At 38.2% G+C, this 21,616-nt stretch overlaps 1 pseudogene; it reads left to right on the top strand.

The window, feature by feature from the left end:
* Positions 1-52: 52 nt before the first annotated feature.
* LOC129765954 (uncharacterized) lies at positions 53-5,028 on the top strand (annotated as a pseudogene).
* Positions 5,029-21,616: the final 16,588 nt, after the last annotated feature.

Genomic DNA, 21,616 nt, shown 5'->3' with positions numbered 1-21,616 from the left:
TAGGAACATGAATTAGTGAGATGAAACGAACGGACGCTTATTCCGACATCGAATGGAGGTCCTGATCGGTGGAGCTTTCTGGCTTGAAGTGCAAATGTCGACAACAGCAATCCAATGTAATGCTTCAGTTGTTCCGTGGTTTTGTCCATTTTCCATTTACGACCCGCAACGCGCCACCCGATGGTGAATCCGTGGCGTAGTCCGGTCTTTATTGAAATACGTCCACAGCGTTCAATTTTCCCTCTGACCCGGCTGTATGCTGTACGCAGAGCACACATATAATCATTTTTATCACCATCATCATAATCGTCATCATCATCATCATCATCATCGTGGTCCGCACCTTCCTCGGATCGGGTCCAACTGCTGGCCCGAGATCTGAAATTATGAGCCTCCCAGTAAAATAATCACACGGAGGATTTGTCATGTCGTTTGTCGCTCCACCGACAAACATACCCAACTCTGCGAGCGGAGTATACTCAAGGGTCGGTGAAAATTTTATATGTCGTGCCATATTGCAGCCCGACCACACACGGTCCCGTAATTTCCGGCTTTCGCCATTGCTCTGCTGTCCGGGGGGTATTTCTGGGGATTTTCCGTGATACAAGTTAGCGGGGATATCCCAACGCAATACAGCGAATAAATGAAATAGATGCTGTATGATAAATGAATGACATAGTATTTATTTTTTTGTTCATTTGTCTTCCAAACTAGAATTGACGGATTAGTCCACTATGCAGAATACGCTGGTTATTAAAGGCTCATTGCATATCAATTTGCAGTTCTTTTAGCAAATGCATTGTTATCTAGAGAATATTGACATGCCCTTCTTTGTTGGAACGGAAATCACATGGTGTTGAAAGTCGTTTATGAAGGTGCAGTAGAGGTGAAAGGTGCTTCGCAGGTTGGACTGAGTTGAAGGGATGCCTACACGTAACACGTAACGTTCCCATTAAATAGATTTCAATCGGACAATATTTTCCACCATTACAATAAAGAGACAATTGCGTGACGTGTTGCCCGCGGAGTTCTGAACGAATATCAGCTGTTGAATTTTCAATTAAGTTATTAAGTGCTTCTATGGCGGTACAAGTTTTTTCGGCCTTTGTCTTCATGTTTTTTTGTATCCTTCATGCTGAGAATCAATCATTCTCCCCAGTTGTTTTTCTACAGCTCTTAGTTACTTTTTATGAAGGTCGACCAACGGTTATACAATCTGCCAAATTTATGCTGGAAATATGACGGGGACATGTGCTGCTTTTTGCCAATAAATGGGTCTACTGAGCCGGAGTCGACTGGGAACAATTATTTCGAATAGGATCAGTGGACGAAGCAGTTGCCCGCTTTTACGATGAGCTTTTCGGAATTATTAGATCAATGATGCCGTTGAGAAAAAGCGTGGGAAGGTCCCACAAAAACCAATCATGGTGGAATGTAGAGCTTCTTAACCTTCGAAATCGTTTACGCAAAGCAAGGAAACGTTTCTTCAAATGCAGGAGTGAGCAACGAAAAACTAAAGTGCGTGAAGCTGAGGCCCAATACAACTCTCTGATCGCAGTATGTTTTCGCGACTACATTCATTGCATCGAAGATAATGTGAAGGCGAACCCAAACATTTTGGAACTACATTAACGATCGGAAAACAACGAAAGGTGAACCTCAACACATGCGTTACCGGGGAATTGCTGCCAGCACGTCACGGGATTCAGCGAATATGTTTTCGTCCTCCTTTCAAAGTGTGTCAAGTAATAACTCACCACCTTTGACTGAAAGTTACCTGAACAGTATTCCGCAGTTCGATGTGAACGTACCTCGAATGCATTTCTCAACACACGAAGTCCTGCTCAAGTTACAATCTATCGACGGATTTAAAGGACCTGGGCCAGATAAATTACCGCCATTCCTCATCAAACAGTGTGCAAGCTCTCTCGCTTTTCATGCTCGTTCAACCGTTCTCTTAGTGAGAAATTCTTTCCCACTATCTGGAAACTCGCATCCATCACACCAATTCATAAGTCGAGGTCGCTCAATGATGTGGAAAACTATCGTGGGATCTCCATTCTTAGCTGTTTGCCGAAGGTCTTCGAAAGAATGGTACACGATGTGCTCTACCAATCTACGAAATGCATAACTTCTGTCAATGAACATGGTTTTTATGGAAAAACGTTCGACTACAACCAATTTGCTTAGCTTCTTATCAACTCTGGTGGACAAAATGGAGAAACGGCAGCAAGTCCACGCCGTGTATGTTGACTTTGCCAAAGCTTTCGACAAAGTACCATACTTACTAACTGTTGAAAAGTACAAAAAATTGTAACGTCCTCTTATATGATGTCCTTGATATGATGCCTAGGACTACCAAAACATGTGAACGGAAGAACTGTCAAATAATCATTGTATTTTACATTTCCCTCTGAAATTATTGTACATCTCATGTTTACCTAGCTCTCGAACCGCGAAAGTTCATTCACCTCCCGTATCTGAAATGATGATTTTCCCAGGCTTCTCAGTTCAAAAGTTCCTGGGAAACATATTCCGGTCTGCACAACGACAAGCGAGTACAAAATCACTCAACGCCAAAAAATTCCTCCAACTTGCATGTTATTTGCAAAGCGGATTCCCCCAGCCACATAAATTTTAAAGTCCGTGTTAGGGAAACACAGCTCAGTGGGAACAAAAAAACCCTCGACTTGCCTTTATATTTGCAGAGCGGATTTCCATTGGTACATCGATTCTGAAGTCTGTGTTGGGGAAACCGTAAATCAGGCCAATCAAAATTTAGCGTTTAGATAACGCTTGACATTTTACAATTATTCAATTGTTCATATCATGAAAAATAATATTTTATTAATTATGATAGACGCGTACATATATTTCCTATCAATTGATGCAAACATCTTTCCTATCTGTTAAGAAATGTTCGAGTTATAAGCATTCGAAACACGGGTAGGGTTAGCACACAAATCGGCAGAACAAATGTATGGGCAAAAAGATAGTTCTTCCAGTTTTCATGAATTCAAACCGTTTAGAGATTAGCGAATTATAATGTATAGAATTTCCGATTCGATTGGTATGGAAAGCATGAGAATTCGTTCACAATGAAAATAGTTATTAACGTTAACTTCATTTCATAAAAACGTGACCTGTTTTCTGATTTGGCACCCTTCCTGCAAGACGTAGTTGTACGTCAAAAATAGGACTTCCGAAGTGGCTGACACCATGGATTCTATCTTATCTTACTGGGCGCATTCCTACTCTGCCCCGTTTCAGATACATTCCGGAGTACCTCAGAGCAGTATTTTGGGGCCGTTGCTCTTCGTTCTGTTTATTAACGACCTCTGCAAAACTGTAGACTGTTGTGCGCTGCAATCGGACACCGACATGATTCTGGAATGGTGTAGTCTTGTGCAGACTATAAAATGACGACGACAATTTTGAAGCGTACGAGTGTCGTAACCAGAGATGCAAAATTTCAGAAGAGCATGCTGAAATCGAAAATGTTTTTTTTTATTGCAACATATCCGCGCAACCATTATTGACTTCTTTTTGTCTCTGTGCTCACGACGATTCCAAAACTGGTTCATTATCATGCTTGCTTTGATTTGCTTTACTATTCGGCGACACGTCCGTCAGTTCATTCCCAAGTTCACTCTGAATGTTGGAAGCCAGTTATATCATCTATCATTGTATCTAGGTGAAAATTTCATTGATATCAGAATGGCTACGGACATCGCATTATCTTTCATCCTTGAGAATGGTGGAAATACAAATGCAACATCGATCAAAAAAGCGATTGCGCCTATGCACAGGATAAATTAGGTTCGGGAAATTTCATCAGACATTTTCACTTAAAGCATAGTGAAATCGCTAACGTTGAAGGCCTTCTTAAGGATTATGAGCCACTTGTTAAGAAGCCACGAATCGTCGCAAAGCGCCCAATTGCCATAGATCTACAGGTTTTGATCGAAGCTGTTGTGAAACTTCGAGAAAAAGTCGTCATTCGGACTCTTGGTATGTGCAACACAACGCCTCCACATATCACAAATGTAAATACACACGCAAATGCGCGTACCTATATACATCCAGCAGGATTTCTAAAATATGTTTATTTTTATAGGTAGGGTAGAAGTTAAAGAAAGCCAAACTGCCGCTTTCTTGAAATCTAAAATAATGGACACGCTAGCAGAGTACAATGTGCCGATTGGGAACATTTTCTCTGTAACGATAGACAACAGGGCCAACATGGTTGCGGCGGTCAAAAAGCTAAAAGACGAGATAGAAATGACATTATTTGAGATATTTCAACTGAACTATGTGCTGAATTCAACAAATGAATCAATCTGGTTAGGTGTGCGGTGCACACTCGCACTCGGTGCACGTTAGCCATTTTGGATGTTGTGAATAAATCACACACAAGCGTAAAAAAAATAACCGAGCTGGCGAAAAAAAAACTAAAAACGTTAAATATAAGACAAGTTTTGACCACCATGATGCATCACATCCCCCTGTTTGGAGTCATACACGCTGGGGAGGAATTTTTGAAATGGTTCAATCCTTCAAAAATCAAAAAACCATTATTCGAGCAATTGGTCATTCAATTTCCTGAGCTTGGTAAGTATAAAAAACAAGTAATTGTGATCAACAAAGCAACGCATTGATAAACATTTTACGAATTATTTGTTTTTGTAATATATATCATTGATTTTTACAGATATTACCGAACATTAGTATTTCATTGACAACTACTACGATGCATTTAAACCATTGTACATATGTACGAAAAAAATACAAGAGCAGCATGTCTCATTGCCAGACTTTTACATTGCCTGGCTCATGGCTATGAATGAAGTTAGGAAAATTAAAGAAAATTTTTTTTGTACTTTTATTAAATTCGCTGAAGACTAGGTTGGCAGCTCTACGTAAGTCTAGAGCTTTTAAAATGGCGATCTTGATCCACGCATGAATTATCATGGGTCTACATTTTATCCACATGAAAGTGGAGATACAGGAGCCTTCAGCGTACTATAGTACTATCCAACCGTCGAACACAACACCTTGACAAATATCTTGTTGGTCAAGTTGAACAAAGTGTTATTCCCACAAGCTATTTCCTCAGCTTATAATTGGAAAGAAATTTAAACAAATGATTGATTTAGGCAGATGACCAAAAATCAAATGATACTTGTCGTCCAATTTTGTTGTTGTAAATCTACATAAAAAAATGGGTAGGTCATATCTATGATATAACCGCAAAGTTGACGTGGGACTATCTTAGATTAGCAATCATTTTTTTCTATTGATTAAATTTTTGGTTGAATGCAACAATTTCCGGATTCAATTGGATTCAATATATTTGCTTTGTGAGTAAAAAGATTGAAGAAATGCCATGTAAGGTCAATTCATGCATTGTGATAGATTATGTTCTTCGTTACAAGTAAATTTAATGACTGTCTTTTCACGTTTGGTATGATGCCTGGGACAAAATATGTGAAAGGAAGAATTATCAAACGATTATTTTTATTTTACATTTCCCTCTGAAGTTTGCATCTCTCAAATGTACGTACTTCTCGAACCGCGAATTTGCTTGCTTTGATGAACTTCAGTTATCGCAGGGAATGGATATCAACTTTTCGCCTAATCATCAAATGGTATGCGTAGAAACTCAGTGAGCAGAAGATATGAAGGCATACCCTTCAATGCAATCCGTAATAACCGAGCCAAAGCGTTGTATTCGTACCCGCTTTTGTAATCCCTGTTAGGAAATCACTTTTCGGATTGCAAAAAACATGCAGAGGTACCTCCGGCTTGCACGAATCAACAACTTCAACTTCTACTTTTTATACTATAGTGGCTTGAAAGTTCTTGAAAGTTCATTCGCCTCTAGTATCTGCACGATTTTCCCGGGTTTCTAAGTTTAGAAGACCATGGTAGGGAAACATGCAGTCTGTGTTAGGCGAACACATTTCAGTCGGAACGAAAATGCCCCCGACTTGCATATACAGTGGAACCCCGATTATCCGCGAGCGGATGATCTACGGTGCGGATTATGCGCCACAGCGAGTGCCATAGTAAATTCATAGGCCTTCCAGAAATTTGGCAGTGAGTGATTGGCGATCTAACGTACAAATCTACACCTAGGCGGCGCTGCGGTGAAAGTGATGATGGTTTTAAATTTTGCCATGTGAGCTTATGGAAGGTTTGTAGTTCTTTCCATAAATTACAATGTTATAATCATAAAAGATTATTTGATTGCGATGAGTTTATAATAAATTTAATTCTGCGCAATTTTATATATAACATGTTATTTATTTACCTCTTTCAGTAGTGAAAACTATAAAAATGTTGACAATGGTTGAATTAAAGAAGGAAATTCGAGAGCACAATCAAACACAAGTATAAAAATGTACGATTCCTGCATGTGAGAACTACCTTGGAAAGCCCGGAAGTAAAATATACGTGATTTGTTTTTTAAGTTTTAGGTTACATTAGCATCATTTTCTTAGTTCAAAAACAAAATCCAGATGTCTCACCGATCGTTTACGTTTTGCGTTAGATCGCCAATAGGCTTATGCACTCTTGTTTTGGTCATGGCATTCACATTATTGATTTCTGTATTGATAAAACATTGTTTTCATGCTGAAATATATATTTTTTTCGAGTTTGAGGGCCTGATTCTCGAATACACTTCACGGTGGAAACGAAATAAACGGCACGCCATTGAACTACGTTTTACGAGTTAGTGAAGTGTCGAAGATAATGATGAGTTTTCAGGCAGAATGAGCACTTTTCAAATAAAAAATCATTAATGAAAATTAACTTCTTCGTATCAAACTGGTATTCAATGTGAGTGAAAAACTTCGTTTTCTTTATGTGATATAATAATTTCATACAAAAATTTAATCTGAAGATAATTTGATATTATAATGATAAATTTATTGGGAAACTAATCTCGCATCCAGATGTCGACACCGTACCGTTGTCATCGCGAATGCGTTTCATACCGTTTCCACCGTGAAGTGTATTCGTAGTGTATTCGAGAATCAGGCCCTGAATGTCATTTTTAGGCCTTTATTGCTTTATCCGCGTTTTTCATTATTCGCGGTGAGCTAGCCAGACTATTCCGCGGATAATCGGGGTTCTACTGTATATGCAATGTCGATTGCCCCAGATACCTTGGTTTAGAAGTCTGTATTAGGTAACACATTTCAGTCGGAAAATGCCCCCGGCTTACATGTATTTGCAATGTCAATTTCCCCACGCTCCATAAATTTGAAGTCTGTGTTAGGGAAATACATTTCGGTCGGAACAAAAATACCCCCATGAATTTGCAATGCCAATATCTCCACGCTCCATAAATTAGAAGTCTGTGTTAGGGAAATACATTTCGGTCGGAACAAAAATACCCCCGACATATTTTTGCAATACTGATTTCCCCCATGCACCTTGGTTTTGAAGTCTGTGTTAGGGAACGCAATTCGGTGAGGACAAAAGTCCCCGTTTGCAATGCCGATTTCCCCAAGGCTACTTGGTTTTGATGGCTGTGTTGGGGGAATCATAAATCGGGCCAATCAAAACGAGGCAGTTATGGCGTTTAGATAACACCTAACATTTTAGAGTCATTTAATTGTTCATCTTATGAAAATTAACATTTTGTTAATTGCGATAGATGCGTGGAAATATTCACTATCAATTGATGCAAACATCTTTCCGATTCAGAAATGTTCGAGTTATAAGCATTCGGAATCTTTCATTTTTTCCTCCATGTTCTGTGTTTAGGTTTTAATTTTACCCCTCAAATATTCCGGTTAGACGTAGTCCCACGTCAATAAAAATAATAAACGAGTTTTATTCTCACATCTATACGAACGCGCGTATACACATCTGACGCGGTATCATTAGCATAATATTTCTCTGAATGAATTTTTGTTTCCATCACTTACAGCTGATCTAAGACGAATGCGAATATTTCGGGTGTTCATTGTCAGTGAATCAGTTTACGAATGAGTGTGAGAAATAATGCAAAAATGGAATGTTTGAACGTGAGGGAATGTCGGCTGAATGATATTTTGTTCGGTTCATTTGGCCGATGAATTATTGAAAACGATGTTGTGATATCTTGCACTGTCAGTAAAATGATTATGAGAATTTGCAACCTTGGTCCTGAACTGACCAATGGTATTACACCGTAATGTCAAAAAATTGTGTAAAATGAGCGAAACAATTCCTGACCATATTTATGCATATACTTTTAGATATGTGATGAAAACCTACGAAGGAGATTGAGCGAGATTTCATTCGATGATTAAAACAATGAAAACACAAAATTCTCACAACGAAGGAAAAAATGTTTAATGGTCACACGTTAAGACACTTTTTCTCTAACACCACCGAAACTTCAGTAAGAGGCGTTATTCCTGAGATGCGTGAGTTGTTCTTAGGTCATCTTTGAACATGTCACTTTATAACTCTGTTTTAAGTCGGGTTTATACGTTGACAGTTATTCGGTTGCGATTAAACGTCAAACAATCCGGAGTATTACGAACGTACCCATACCATGAAATTTGAAATTTTATTTGTTTGTATGGGGTTATTCGCCCATTTGAAAACTACAAAAAACTTTGAAGTAGCTCGGCTGCGTGTAATAAAATGTAAAATTTCGTGGTATGGATAGGTTCGTAATTCTTCGGTTCGTTTGACGTTTACTCGCAACCGAGTAACTGACAACGTATTAACCCGGCATTATTGTAGAATTCTATGATGAAATTGGAAAAAAAACATTTTGTTTTGGTTATGTTATGAACCTTACAATTAAGATGGTCGGATCAGGACTACCCTCCCCTTTAGCATCTTCGGATTAGATCATCCGCCTTATTCGAGCGCATTACACACCTGTCATGAGGTTATGCACCAAGAACCTTATTTTAGAGTGTGAATAATTAATGGTTGAACCCTTTGAGGGGGAAGAGAGATCCCTGAGTAAAGTGATGAGAATTCAGGAATATGACCAACATAAAAATTAGTATATAGCTTTTTACAATACTGTAAAATTCACATTGAATGCACTTTTTTCGATTTTGTGACGTGACAACCCCTTGTGACCTCGGTTTTTCGCGCAGAGCATGTTGTCACGTCACAACATTATTATTTGCAAAGTTCTTCCTGAAAAACTAAATATATAAATTATGTTACATGAGGATATCGAAGAGTTTTTAAAAAGGAAAGACCAGTTTCACAGAGAGTACAAGTTAGACTGATTTTATTATTATCAATTTTACATCATGAAGCCTAGCCATTTACCTAAAGCCCTTACGCTGCACATTCTATCCAGTCCGTTGTCGCGTCAGGTACAGAGTCCGAATCGATGTTTTACGTTGGTGTCCTAAATTGTTGTTTCGCTTGCGTTCGCGAATTGATGCTACCGATAAACTGTTCCACAGTGATCGGTTCTGTTGCTGTGGGAAAAATGATGTTGCTTGCGTTAACTACTCCCTCACCAAGTTGGATCGTCCCGATACAACTTGTGTTTGGTTTTCGTCTTTTTGAGTGTAAGTTGTCACATGGATATTATTGCTCGAGTTATTTACTTCTGCTGTTGGTTTTTTCCTGTATCTGGCATAGATTGCAATGAATATGACGAAAAGTATGCAGGATGATGATAGCCCTATACTTGTTGTGGACTGGGTTGTATAGCGGTTTCTGAGAATTTCTGGTTGTTGTCTGTTTTCAATATGGAGTTTACTCAGTGTATGGAGTTCTGGGATTGGTTCGACTATTTTCTGTTCAATTTTGATACCATCCACAGGTACAATCAGAGGTATTGTTTTGGGGGTAAATTTCGATGTGCTGATTTTTTTTCCATCCAGTGTAATGTTGCGATTGGAAAAGAAAATTAGAGTCGTACCGGACAGAGTCCTATTATTGGGTTCGCAACTCGTGGATAGCGTAACTGAGGCATTCTTTATGATAATATGATTATCTGTCAGCCTTCTTACGTTTGTTGTTCTTCTGTACGTGGTGAATGTGCACTTCCCTTTGAGTCCATGTATTATTTTAGAGAAACATTCGTCGTTTGATACATCTTGTAGATCGTCTTCGTTGCATATGGTGTTTTCTCCAATAGTTTGACAATTTGTGTTGATGAAGTATGTAAGTTTTCCATTTGTTGTTGCTTGATGTGACGGTAGTTTAATAATCTGGTTATTTACTGGAAGAGGCTCCAGAAGTAGGTTGCTGAACAAATCCGGGGATATTTGGGGTACTCCAATTATAAGGTAGATTAAAGCGCCTTTGTAGATAGCCTTTATGTCCAAGTAATCATAAGCCTGGTCTGTGCTTAGTATCGTGACGTTCTGTTCTTCTAGCTTGTCTATAATGAAATTTAACTCATCTGTTTCAAGAAAGTTCTTTGAGATAATGTGAAATTTTGCTAATTGAATTACTTCGAATATTTCTTCAAAATGTTTCTGAATAATGTCTAAATGATTTGATACCTTGAATATTTGTTTGACAATTGTGAAATTCTGATTGATTGCTTTGTTATTTATGAACGATTGTCTTGCTGTGATTAATTGTTGTTTAATTACTTCATGTTGTGTGTTCAGTGTTTCTATGATTTTATTTATTCGTTTCTCTAAATGCTTATTGATTGTAACTTGAATGTTATTTTGCCTGGTTAATTCTTGATTGTTTGCTCTAATTGAATCAATTTCTTGGTTGATTTCTTTTAAATCGTTTGCGTCTAAATTTCCGGTTATTGCTTTTATTCCTGATCCAATCAAATCAAATGCTCCTCGCTTTATTCTGTTTCTTGGTAGAAGTCTACTGTAGGGATTGAAAACTTTCTCATATTTACTATTAAGTATGTCATTCATATCGTAGAAGTCGGTGAATGTTTTAAGTCCAATTATAGCTTGGCGTGCGTTTTCTAGAAGTGGTCGGTATTTATCCAAGTCGATTGAATGGTATATCCGATGTTGTCCCGTCCTGATCAGTGTATTTCCGGTTTGTAATGTCAATAGCCCAGGGTTCCTTGTTAGGTCGTATATTCGAATGTGTTGTGATGTGGTCTTCGTGAGAGTCAGAAATATTAATGTGAAAAGTTGAATCCACACCATCTGTAATTTGGAATAAAATTTTGTATGAATTCATTTGCGCCTAATGTTTTCTTTATGTATTTCTCTGCCAGAGTGGTCCAGAAACGTTCTACCTTTATCTTGGACAACTTAGACTGGGAAATACATTTCTTTTCCTTTGTTCCTTATTCCTTGTCTTCTATTATATACGGGATCTTCCTCTCGAAGAACCGATGGATGTTCTCTCTTCTTATTGTGGTAACCCAAATTTTTATTTTTAGTTTTATCTGATTTCATTGTTTCATTTCATTGTAGAATTTGTTTCTGTTTTCTAAAATCTTTTCCATATCAAGAGGCCTTTCCTCTCCATCCCTTATTCCGTAGAATATTTCCCGGGGTTTGGTTTTTGTGGTAGAGTGGACTGTGTTGTTGTATATGGTGCAAGCTATTCTAAAAATTTCGTTTTCGTTTATGTCGAGATAATTAGGCTTAGTACAACGAAAAATTTCGCTCAAAGTTGAGTGGAATCTTTCCACTGTACCATTACTCGAACTATGATTGGGTGGAGTTAAATGCATCTGGATATTTAGGTTGTCTAAAAGTGCTCTAATCTCTATGGATTTCAATGCGGGTTCGTTATCACTAATAACTAAATTTGGGGTACCATAAATAGAAAAGTACTTGGTTAAACCTTTCCTCACGTCGCCGATGTTCCTGGATTTGATGGGAATTACCGTTGCAAATCGAGAGTATTTATCTATAAATGAAAGAAATATATTAGGTTGTTTGATAAAGATGACTAGATGAACAATTTCTAAAGGCTTTTTCGGATCTGGAGTTGAGCCCAGTTGGATTTTATAAGGGTGTCGTTCGTACTTATTTATGTTGCAGGTGTGACAGAGCCTTATAAACTGGCTCATTTTCTCTTTCATAGCTGGGAAATAGTAACGATTTCCGATTTGCCGATTGTTTTCCCATATGCCTCGGTGCCCGGTTGTATGATTTTGTTCTATGATTTCATTTTGTTCCTCTGCGGTTTTCAAGTCTATTGCTATTTATTGTGTAATGAAAACTTTAAATGGTTTTCCTCTGCTAAAATAGTTCTTGTAAACAATTTGGAGGGTCTGAATTACAGATTCGGGACACAAAATGCAATTTGTTCTCTTTGGGTCAATAAAATCTTTAAAAATTTTTATGATAAAAGGAACTCCATAATTTACTTTAGTGATAGTGCGTGTGAAAATACGGGGGAAAATCTCGTCGCAAGTATTATCATCGTTGGGGCCGATTTTGAGGACAATTTGATTGCTGAAGACATTAAGAGGGGATTCTGTACAAGAAATGTACGCAGAATCATCGGTATCTGCGGAATGGGCTGTAGCTCCATCTGACGATTCTTCGTTTTCAGATGAGGAAGAGGAATCTTCTTCCATATCGTTAGCGTTCAATTCCTCTCGAATTCTCGAAAGACTGTCGGCCACCACATTCTGCTTCCAAGGTCTATATTTTATTTCATAGTCGAATTCTTCCAGGTATAAGCGCCAGTGTATGAGCCTGCTATTTGAGTTTTTAAGGTTTAAGCTATATGTGAGAGGTTTATGATCAATGTAGAGAGTGAATTTTCTTCCGTAAAGATAAGGACGGAAGTATTTACATGCCCACAGTTCTTTCTCGATTGCGGAATAGTTTTCTTCTGACTTATTCAGCGTTCGAGAAGCTTGTCACTGCCAATTTTCCCCTGTGACAAAACGGCTCCAACTGCGAAATTGGAGGCGTCTGTTGTCAAAATAAATGGTTTGTCGAAATTCGGGTACTGCAATATATCACTCGATGTAAGAATATTTCGACATCGCTCAAAGGCATCTACGAAATCCTTAGTGTGAGTGATAGTTTCTCCTTTTCTCAAAGTTTTTGTAAGTGGTTTGGCTATTTTCGCAAAGTCTCGAATAAACTTGCGGTAATAGCCTAAAATTCCTAAGAATCCTCTTAGTTCTTTTTCATTCTTCGGAAGTGGCCATTTTCTGATGATTTCCATTTTTTCGGGATTTGGCTCTACTCCTTCACGAGTTACGATGTGGCCTAGAAAGGCTACTTCTTTGTGAAGAAACTCGCTTTTATCGAGTTGCACCTTCATATTGAATTTTCTAAGACTATCAAAAATTTCCTTTAGGTTGTCAAGGTGTTCTTTTAGGCTGGTAGAGAACACGATGATATCGTCCATGTACACAAGACATCGGACACCAATGTGCTCTCTCAAAACGTTATCCATCACGCGTTGAAACGTTGATGGAGCATTTTTCAAACCGAATGGCATTCTTAAAAACTCGTAGTGTCCGTTTTCGACACTAAACGCAGTTTTTTCGATGTCACTCTTATCCACTTCGATCTGGTGAAATCCAGATGCCAAATCAAGTGTCGAAAAATAAATGCAACGGCCAAGCTTATCAAGAATGTCGTTAATATTAGGAATGGGATAACGATCATCGATCGTTTTCTCATTCAGCTTACGATAATCTATAACAAGTCGCCATTTCTTCTGGCCGGATGCGTCCATCTTTTTTGGGACTATCCAGACTGGTGAAGTCGCTTTTTGATATGTTTGATACAGTATAAAAAGCATGGCTATCTTTTGAATTGTAGATACCAGAGTGTATGATAATGTCCTTAGAGAGAAAAATGTCATTTTTCAAATAAAATTCTCCATTCTTAATGATAGTTGGTAAATTCACAATTTTCGTCTCATTGGAATTTAACTGGATTATTGCCGAATTTGGATATTTTCGAAACATATTCAGTACGCCAGTGGGGAATTTCAACTCATTTTGAGCTGTTAATATGTTGGCTTTTAGTTCACGTAAGGTCTCATATCCTATGAGACCATCAAAAAATTTGTGGAAGTCGAATATGTGAAATATTTGTTTTTTTGATCCTAGTATTGTGGAAAAGGGGTTGAATTCTACGAATTGATCTATATTTTGCGAACCATTAACGTTCGTTACCTTTACAGGTTTGGTGAACTTGCATTTGTCCAAATTGACATGTTTCGGACTAATGTAGTTTTTGTTCGCTCCCGTATCGATCAAAAACTTCAGTGGTCCTTTAGTGGTATTGATTTGTATGTACGGTATGAAATTGTTTACGGAGGAGTTTCTTGGGCCGTAATTATCTGAAAATTCAGTTCATCAGTGGAAGTGGTATTTTCTTCGACACTCTCTTCCTGCTTGTCCACCACAGGTTGAAAAGATGTACTAGCCATCGGTTCATTGTGATAATTATCCTGCTCATAATTTTCTTCATCATAGGTTTCGTATTCACAATTTGGTCCTTCGTACGGGCCGTAAGGATCAGACATATTTGTGCCTTCGTGGTAATTGATGGCTCTCCAATGTCTATTCATATAATTTATTTTATTATTATATTATTATATTATTATTTATTATTATGAGATCTAATTGAAGGGTCTACTTCCATGGGAGTAGGCTTCGGCATCTGAACTGGTCTTGGGGCGAATACGTTTCGCGGAGGAACTTGCGGTTGATTTAGAAAGCTTTGGTTCTGATGTTGTTGGAAAGGTGTGTGGAATTGATTCATTTGAGGTCTTTGAAAATTTTGCCGTTGATTAAAAGGGTTTATTTGTAATCTCGAAAAATGTTGCTGTGGATTAAAATGATTCGTTTGAGGCTGATACTGGGGTCTTTGGTAATGATTAAAATTATTCCAGTTCTTTTGTCTTGGTGGGGGAGGTGGTGCTACAACAATCGGTTTTTGGAATCGATTTGTAGTTTCCATCTTATTAAGGCCGCATTTATTTTGATAGTTTCTCTCTTCAATAGAAGCATCGAAAGCTTCTTTTAATTTTTTTTGGTTGGCGGGCTCCTACGTTCCCGCCGATGGGTTCTTTTAGTCCTGCTAAATACACTTGAAGAGCATTCTCCTGGTGTGTCGAGATTCTGTCCGTTCTCAAGTTGAGATCGGATGTTGAAATATTTGTATGGTTTAACAAAAGCGAAAGCAATTGATGAACCGAACTATAAAAATCTTCTATTGTTCCAGCTTGTTGCAGTTGGAACAATTCGCGAGTAAGCGTGACAGAATCACGTTTGTCGTTATAGTAAGCTATCAGGTTAGCTTTAATTTCTTCCCAGATTAGCGGTGTCCCGTATGTTTCTAAAACTCGGTCCGCATCTCCGGTTACTTTCGAGCGTATGGATTGAAGCCATACTTGCTCAAAGGGTGTCCCTTTAAGAGTTTCTAAAAAGGGTAACAGATTTTCCACTGCTCTAATGAAGCAGTGTAATTTGACGGGGTTACCGTCGAATTGCGGCAATTCGCGGATTGCCTGAGGCTTTTGCATCGCCTTTAGGATTTTCTCCGCCTTGTCGAACATTACCGCTGTTTGAGCAATTCTGGCGGCTTCTTCGTGTTCATTTAAATTTTCCTCCTGTGCTAAGGTATTGCTCCTCGGTAATTCAGGGGATATGTTAAAACTGTTTGGGTTCATTATTTTCGCAATTATTCACAAAGCACTCCAAGGTAAAAATTAAATCACTCTTGTTAGATTTGCTAGATCTTTTTTTGTCTGATTTAACGTTTGTTTTTGTTTTAGATTAGTAGTTCACTTTTGTGATATAAAGAGAGTCGCTTACGGTGTTACCCGGGCTCGTCTCTCTTTTTTTGTTTCAGGTAAGCTTTGTATCACTCCGATTAATTGATTGTTAATTTGACTAAGATCTAATTACTTACTTGATAAAAAATAGATCACTCGTGCGTCCGTTGTAGTTCTCCAATCGTCAGCCACTCGATATTCGTTCGCGCGGGAAATCACTTTCGCGAATTGGATCTACGCGTGAACATTTGAACGAGCAATCCTACCGACTGCGCCAATTATGTTACATGAGGATATCGAAGAGTTTTTAAAAAGGAAAGACCGGTTTCACAGAGAGTACAAGTTAGACTGATATTATTATTATCAATTTTACATCATGAAGCCTAGCCATTTACCTAAAGCCCTTACGCTGCACATTCTATCCAGTCCGTTGTCGCGTCAGGTACAGAGTCCGAATCGATGTTTTACGTTGGTGTCCTAAATTGTTGTTTCGCTTGCGTTCGCGAATTGATGCTACCGATAAACTGTTCCACAGTGATCGGTTCTGTTGCTGTGGGAAAAATGATGTTGCTTGCGTTAACTTATATACTAGGATTTACGTTTTATTGTTGACAATTCTAGAACAAAATTCAACAGCTTAAATTACAACATTAATGTTCATGAGTTGGAATTCTGCAAAAAGTCGGGTGTTGTTACGTCATAAGGGTGTTTGACTGGTAACAAGTGATTTGATCTATAAAACGAGTGCTTAGTAGGTTCATTTGATTTTGTTATAATCGATGCATAATCCCATGATCCAAAACCAATCGAAACAGGCCCAGGTACGCAGTCTACGACTTTTATTGCTCCAAATTTATCCTTGACATCCACTTCTAAAAAAATCTCTCCCAAATCAAGTTTCATTTTATCAAGGAAACAAGCTGAGGAAATTGATTCTCAATGCATACTGGAAACATCATGTGACTTTGGACGTTTATTTGTGTTCGGGAAAAGTTGATTTCCCGGTGCATTCTTCACGCTCCACAAGGCCGTCTAAAAGCATTCTGTGGAGGCTGCATTATTTCAGACCGGTTGCGAAATCATTCGATATTTGTTTCTTTTTCATGTTGGCATCCACCGTACCGTAAAAGTTGGTTGGAATGTGCTTCCATATCACTACATAGTCAACGGATAAAAAGTGGAATTTGTTTGCATATCGGTCATTTCTTATTTTTTGGTCCATAGAAAAACAACATTTCTCTCAATATTGTGCGGTGAAAACAACGCAAGGAAATCATGGAAGCACTGTTGAACTTTGAACAAGCATGGATTTTATATCGTTTGTTGAAAAACATCGCTTCTGAGGGCAATTATTCATGTGTTCATACATACAAGCATTTCCCCTTAACTAGTTAAAATGTGAATGATTCGGCTGTTGCTGATTTTGAACGCCTACGTGCTTCCCCAGACGAGACAGGAGGTGGGCCTCTCATCTTGTGCTGGTAGTGAAAATTCTGCTTCTTGAATCACCAAACGATGCGGGCTGCCTAATGATCCCAACCCGAGGCTAGCGGTTGTTGTTTTACTCCCCAAATGGGAAATTTTCTTTTGTGGCGAAAACACTTTCCTCCCTTGGGCGAGGTTCTCGGGTGTGTACTTGTTTGAAGTTTTGCGGCATATTTTTAACACTGCACTTCCCGGAAGTCGTCATTTTTCAGGGATCGTAATGAAATTTTGATTGTTCCGAATTGAAAAGTTTGTCCATAAAGTGCTCCAAGATGGAGCTTAGCATTTAGGAAGTGGAGTAATTGTACAAAAAACTTGCTCAAAGATATCATATTTATGGTATTTGATGCAACAGGAGAAATGAGGAACGAGGCGAAGAAACGTATATATTTGATATAAACCAAGTAAACAAATACTCCCAACCAGATTTATCAGAAAACCTCCATTAGTTTTTATCTCGCCGCACGGTATCTCTCGTCCTGCCATTTAAGTATCTTCATGGCTTTTCCTTTTCTCTCCGCTTTGCAGGATTCCAACGTTCAACAATCACAGACAAGCCTCTCTCTCCGCTTAGCACAGACAAGAATAAAGTTGGCAAAACATCAGCATCTGAGTGCCATTTTTTTGCTGAGCGAACACATCCCAACCCCATCATTGCACCCGGACGCTTAATCCTTGATCAAAACGGGAGTGTCTGTGCTTTTTCCCTATCTTCACACTCGACGGTGTGCAGTGATACCACTCCTCTTGGAAATTGCATCCTTACGTCGGGACGGGTGCTTATCGATATTTTAAATCTCTTCATTTTATCACAGAAATCCATTAAGTTTAATGAAAATGTATCGTACTGGTTTCGGGCTGCATGTGAGAGCGAGGATCGCTATTTTCCGACCGTGGGCGGAGAGTGTGGTGAGAGTCCGGAAACGGTGGCGCTTTTGCCTGGTGATAGGATGGATACTAACTAGTTGTACGATTTTACGACTCTACCCACGATGATGCCGTAGCATCGCGTCGTCAACAGTTTGCAAACTCACTATCGCATCGCGTCCGCGAGTTTTCGTTGAAGGGGAAATGAAGCTCGGCAAATTACGTGCGCACTCTCAAATGGGCTGAGCGGCTTCTCGATTGTTTAGCAGTAAGAAAATGAAGCAATTAAACTAGGAGAGAAATGTACAAATTGCAACGCGACGATTGAAGAGCAGACAATTAAATGCAGCAGGCTGACGGTATAATGAGAGTAATGAATGTAATTATTTCGAGGGACAATTTTATTTCCCGTCTGTGTGGTGCACTCAACTAATGCGTGGTTGTTAATAATTTACGATTGTTAATGGCATTCCCGTAGCTGGTAGTAAAAAATGTTTACGTTCCACCACGTAAGAGAAAGATGAATTGATAATTGAAAAACGCTTCTGTAATTCCTTATATAAATTTAAATCAATAATCAAAATGTTTTATGATACCTTATTGGGTTTAGCTCCGATCAGATTAGTAATTTGTGATATAGAATAATTTGACATCTACACATTAACAAACTCCATGCCACTGGAAATATGTCGCATTGGTATTTCCTTAGCACGAATTTCATGCCAACTCGTCTTAGCAGATGGCAGCACCATCTCAGATAGTAGTGAAACGTTGTGGGTGTAAAGAGTAAAGACATGGGTCATTTAACACTAAACCTTCCGCGAGGGGTCAAATGACCCGTTTTGAACTTTTAGTGAAAATTTTCATGAAAATTACATTGTCACAACATCATTTGCCTACACTACTTTTCCTAAAACATTCATCGAATGTATTTTTCAGTGTTTACCCCTCTCTTGTTACTTTTTTTACTGAGAAATATATGTAATCTGCTGTAACTACCGCAACGGGTCATTTGACCCTTGCAAACATTTATATGATAACAGAAAGATTTGTATGTGTGGTTGTGATATCATATTGAAGCCAATGAGTTATTTTTCAATTATTCCATTAGATATGTCGATGTAAATAAAAATATAGCGCTTTCTAGTTCAAAGCCATGAAAACAATAAAAAACGACTACAATCAATAATTACTAAAATAAAATCCATTTTTTTGTAAGTTCAATATTTGTTTTATAATTTCTTCAATTTGATATGTCGATCATCTAAATCGGTTCAGTGGTTCAAAAGTTATGAATTTTTGAAAAAAAAAGTCATTTTTGGGAAAAAGTGGAAAAATTGATTTTTCGGACCACCCTAAAATGGAAATGGGCATCCCAACAAAAAAAAAAAAACTAGTCTGATGTTTTGCAATAAAGAACAAAATTACCACTTTTGACGAAAATCTGAGAACCAATATATCGGTTTGGCATGGAATGGATGTATATAGATTTTCTTATTTTGTGATTGTCAGTCGCAGTCATTCAGCGCTTTCCTACGAAAAAAATGGGTGGATTATAACTATGATATAACCGCAAAGTTGACGTGGGACTAGGTTAGCTTAGCAATCATTTGTTTGAATTGATTAGATTTTTGATTGAATGAAACAATTTCCGAATTCAACCGAATTCAATATATTTGCTTTGTGAGTAAACAGATTGAATGAATGCCATGTAAGGTCTATTCATGCATTGTGATAGATTATGTTCTTCGTTACAAGTAAATTTAATGACAGTCGTTATTCGTTTGATACGATTCCTAGGACAAAATATGTGAACGGAAGAATGATCAAACGATTATTTTATTTTACATTTCCCTCTGAAGTTTGCATCTCTCAAGTGTACGTACTTCTCAATCCGCGCCAAAGCGTTGTGTTCGTACTCGTTTTTGTAATCCGTGTTAGGAAAACACTTTTCGGAGTGCAAAAAAAAACATGCGGATGCAGAAGGCTTGCATGAATCAACAACCTCAACATATACCGTGTTCAGGAAACATATTCTAGCCTGCACAAAGGCAAGCGAGTACAAAAGTACTCACAGTTTGCATTTATTTGCAAAACCGATTTCCCCAGACACCTTGGTTTTGAAGTCTGTTTTAGGCAAACACATTTCAGCATGAATTTTCAATGCCAATTTTCCCGAAGCTGATTGGTTATGATAGCTGTGTTGGGGAAACTGTAAATCGGGCCAATCAAAACAAAGTAGTTAGGGCGTTTAGATAATGCTTAACATTTTACAGTTATTCAATTGTTTATCTAATGATAAATAACATTTTATTAATTACGATGGATGCGTAGAAATATTCCATATCAATTGATGCAAACATCTTTCCGATCCAGTAAGAAATGTTCGAGTTATAAGCTTTCGGAATCTTTCATTTTTTCCTGCATGTTCTGTGTTTAGGTTTTTATTTTACCCCCCATATACTACGGTTAGACGTAGTCCCACGTCAAAACTCAACGTAGGCCCCTAGGGACTTACGCGGAGATCAACGTGTTAATTCCACTTCGTAATGAAATTTCTTATGAGCTTAAGGGGGTATTCTAGTGTAGAGACACGAATTTCGGACGTTTTTTCGAACTCCGTGAAAATAAAACAAAGAATATTTTTACTATCCATTATATCATTATTCGTTTATCTATCTTTCAACAATAAAACAAAAATAGGACGGAAAAAAAAAATTCATAATTAGAATAGTTACATGCTGGTGAAGTGAGGGTGTTCAAAAAAAAGTTGTGCCATGGCGTACACGATTCCAGTCCTTCTGGTTATCTGAAACAAAAAAATCGAACAGATTCTGAATCAGTAAAGATGTCGCTATGGCATGAACCTCGGACAAGTCAAAAACATGGGTTTTAACAAAATGGCGGCCGTTTGAAAACAAAAATGCTGTTTAAAACGTTTTTTTTTTGCATTTACCGATTTTTTAAAAATAGTAAAATTAAAAAGTTATAATTTTTTATTGGTTCATGCGATAGAGAGATGTATGCAGATTATTTTCAGATTATAATTTGACATAAATCGGTTCAGTAGAACTTGAGATATCGTGTACGCCAGTTAGAAAAAAACTAGTTCCGAGAGAAACGCGTTTGAAGTTCATTGTGATGGCCGTAACAGGTTAGATACCACATCACTAAGATGGCTCTAACTAGGTAAATAATAGGATTTTCGATAAGTCCTTTCTAGAGTATATTCTTGAATGCCTAAACTACAGAAATATGGTAAAAAAAAATTTCGATTTTTTCAGATTTCTAGACTAGAATACCCCCTTAATGTAAAGGGGACGTAGTCTCCATCTCACGAGGCTAAGGAACCGAGCAATCCCAAGCTGCCGAGATAACGGTATCCGAGTCAGCCACCGGCTCGCCGTCGGAAGTCGGAATGTTTCAAACTAGCTGGGCAATCGGTGGAATACAGGTTTGCTTGCGAGAGGCCGCCGCTTCCGACGGCGGGCCGGTGGCCGACTCGAATTGCGTCACCTCGGTGGTTTAATCTTAATTACCAACAGAAGATTCCCATAATCGGGTTTGTCGGAATTTTTCCTTCTTC

Source organism: Toxorhynchites rutilus, chromosome 2 (genome assembly GCF_029784135.1).
Source record: "Toxorhynchites rutilus septentrionalis strain SRP chromosome 2, ASM2978413v1, whole genome shotgun sequence".
Classification (NCBI taxonomy): Eukaryota; Metazoa; Arthropoda; class Insecta; order Diptera; family Culicidae; genus Toxorhynchites; species Toxorhynchites rutilus.
Note: the sequence above shows the minus strand (reverse complement) of the source record. Positions and strands in the feature narration are given on the sequence as shown.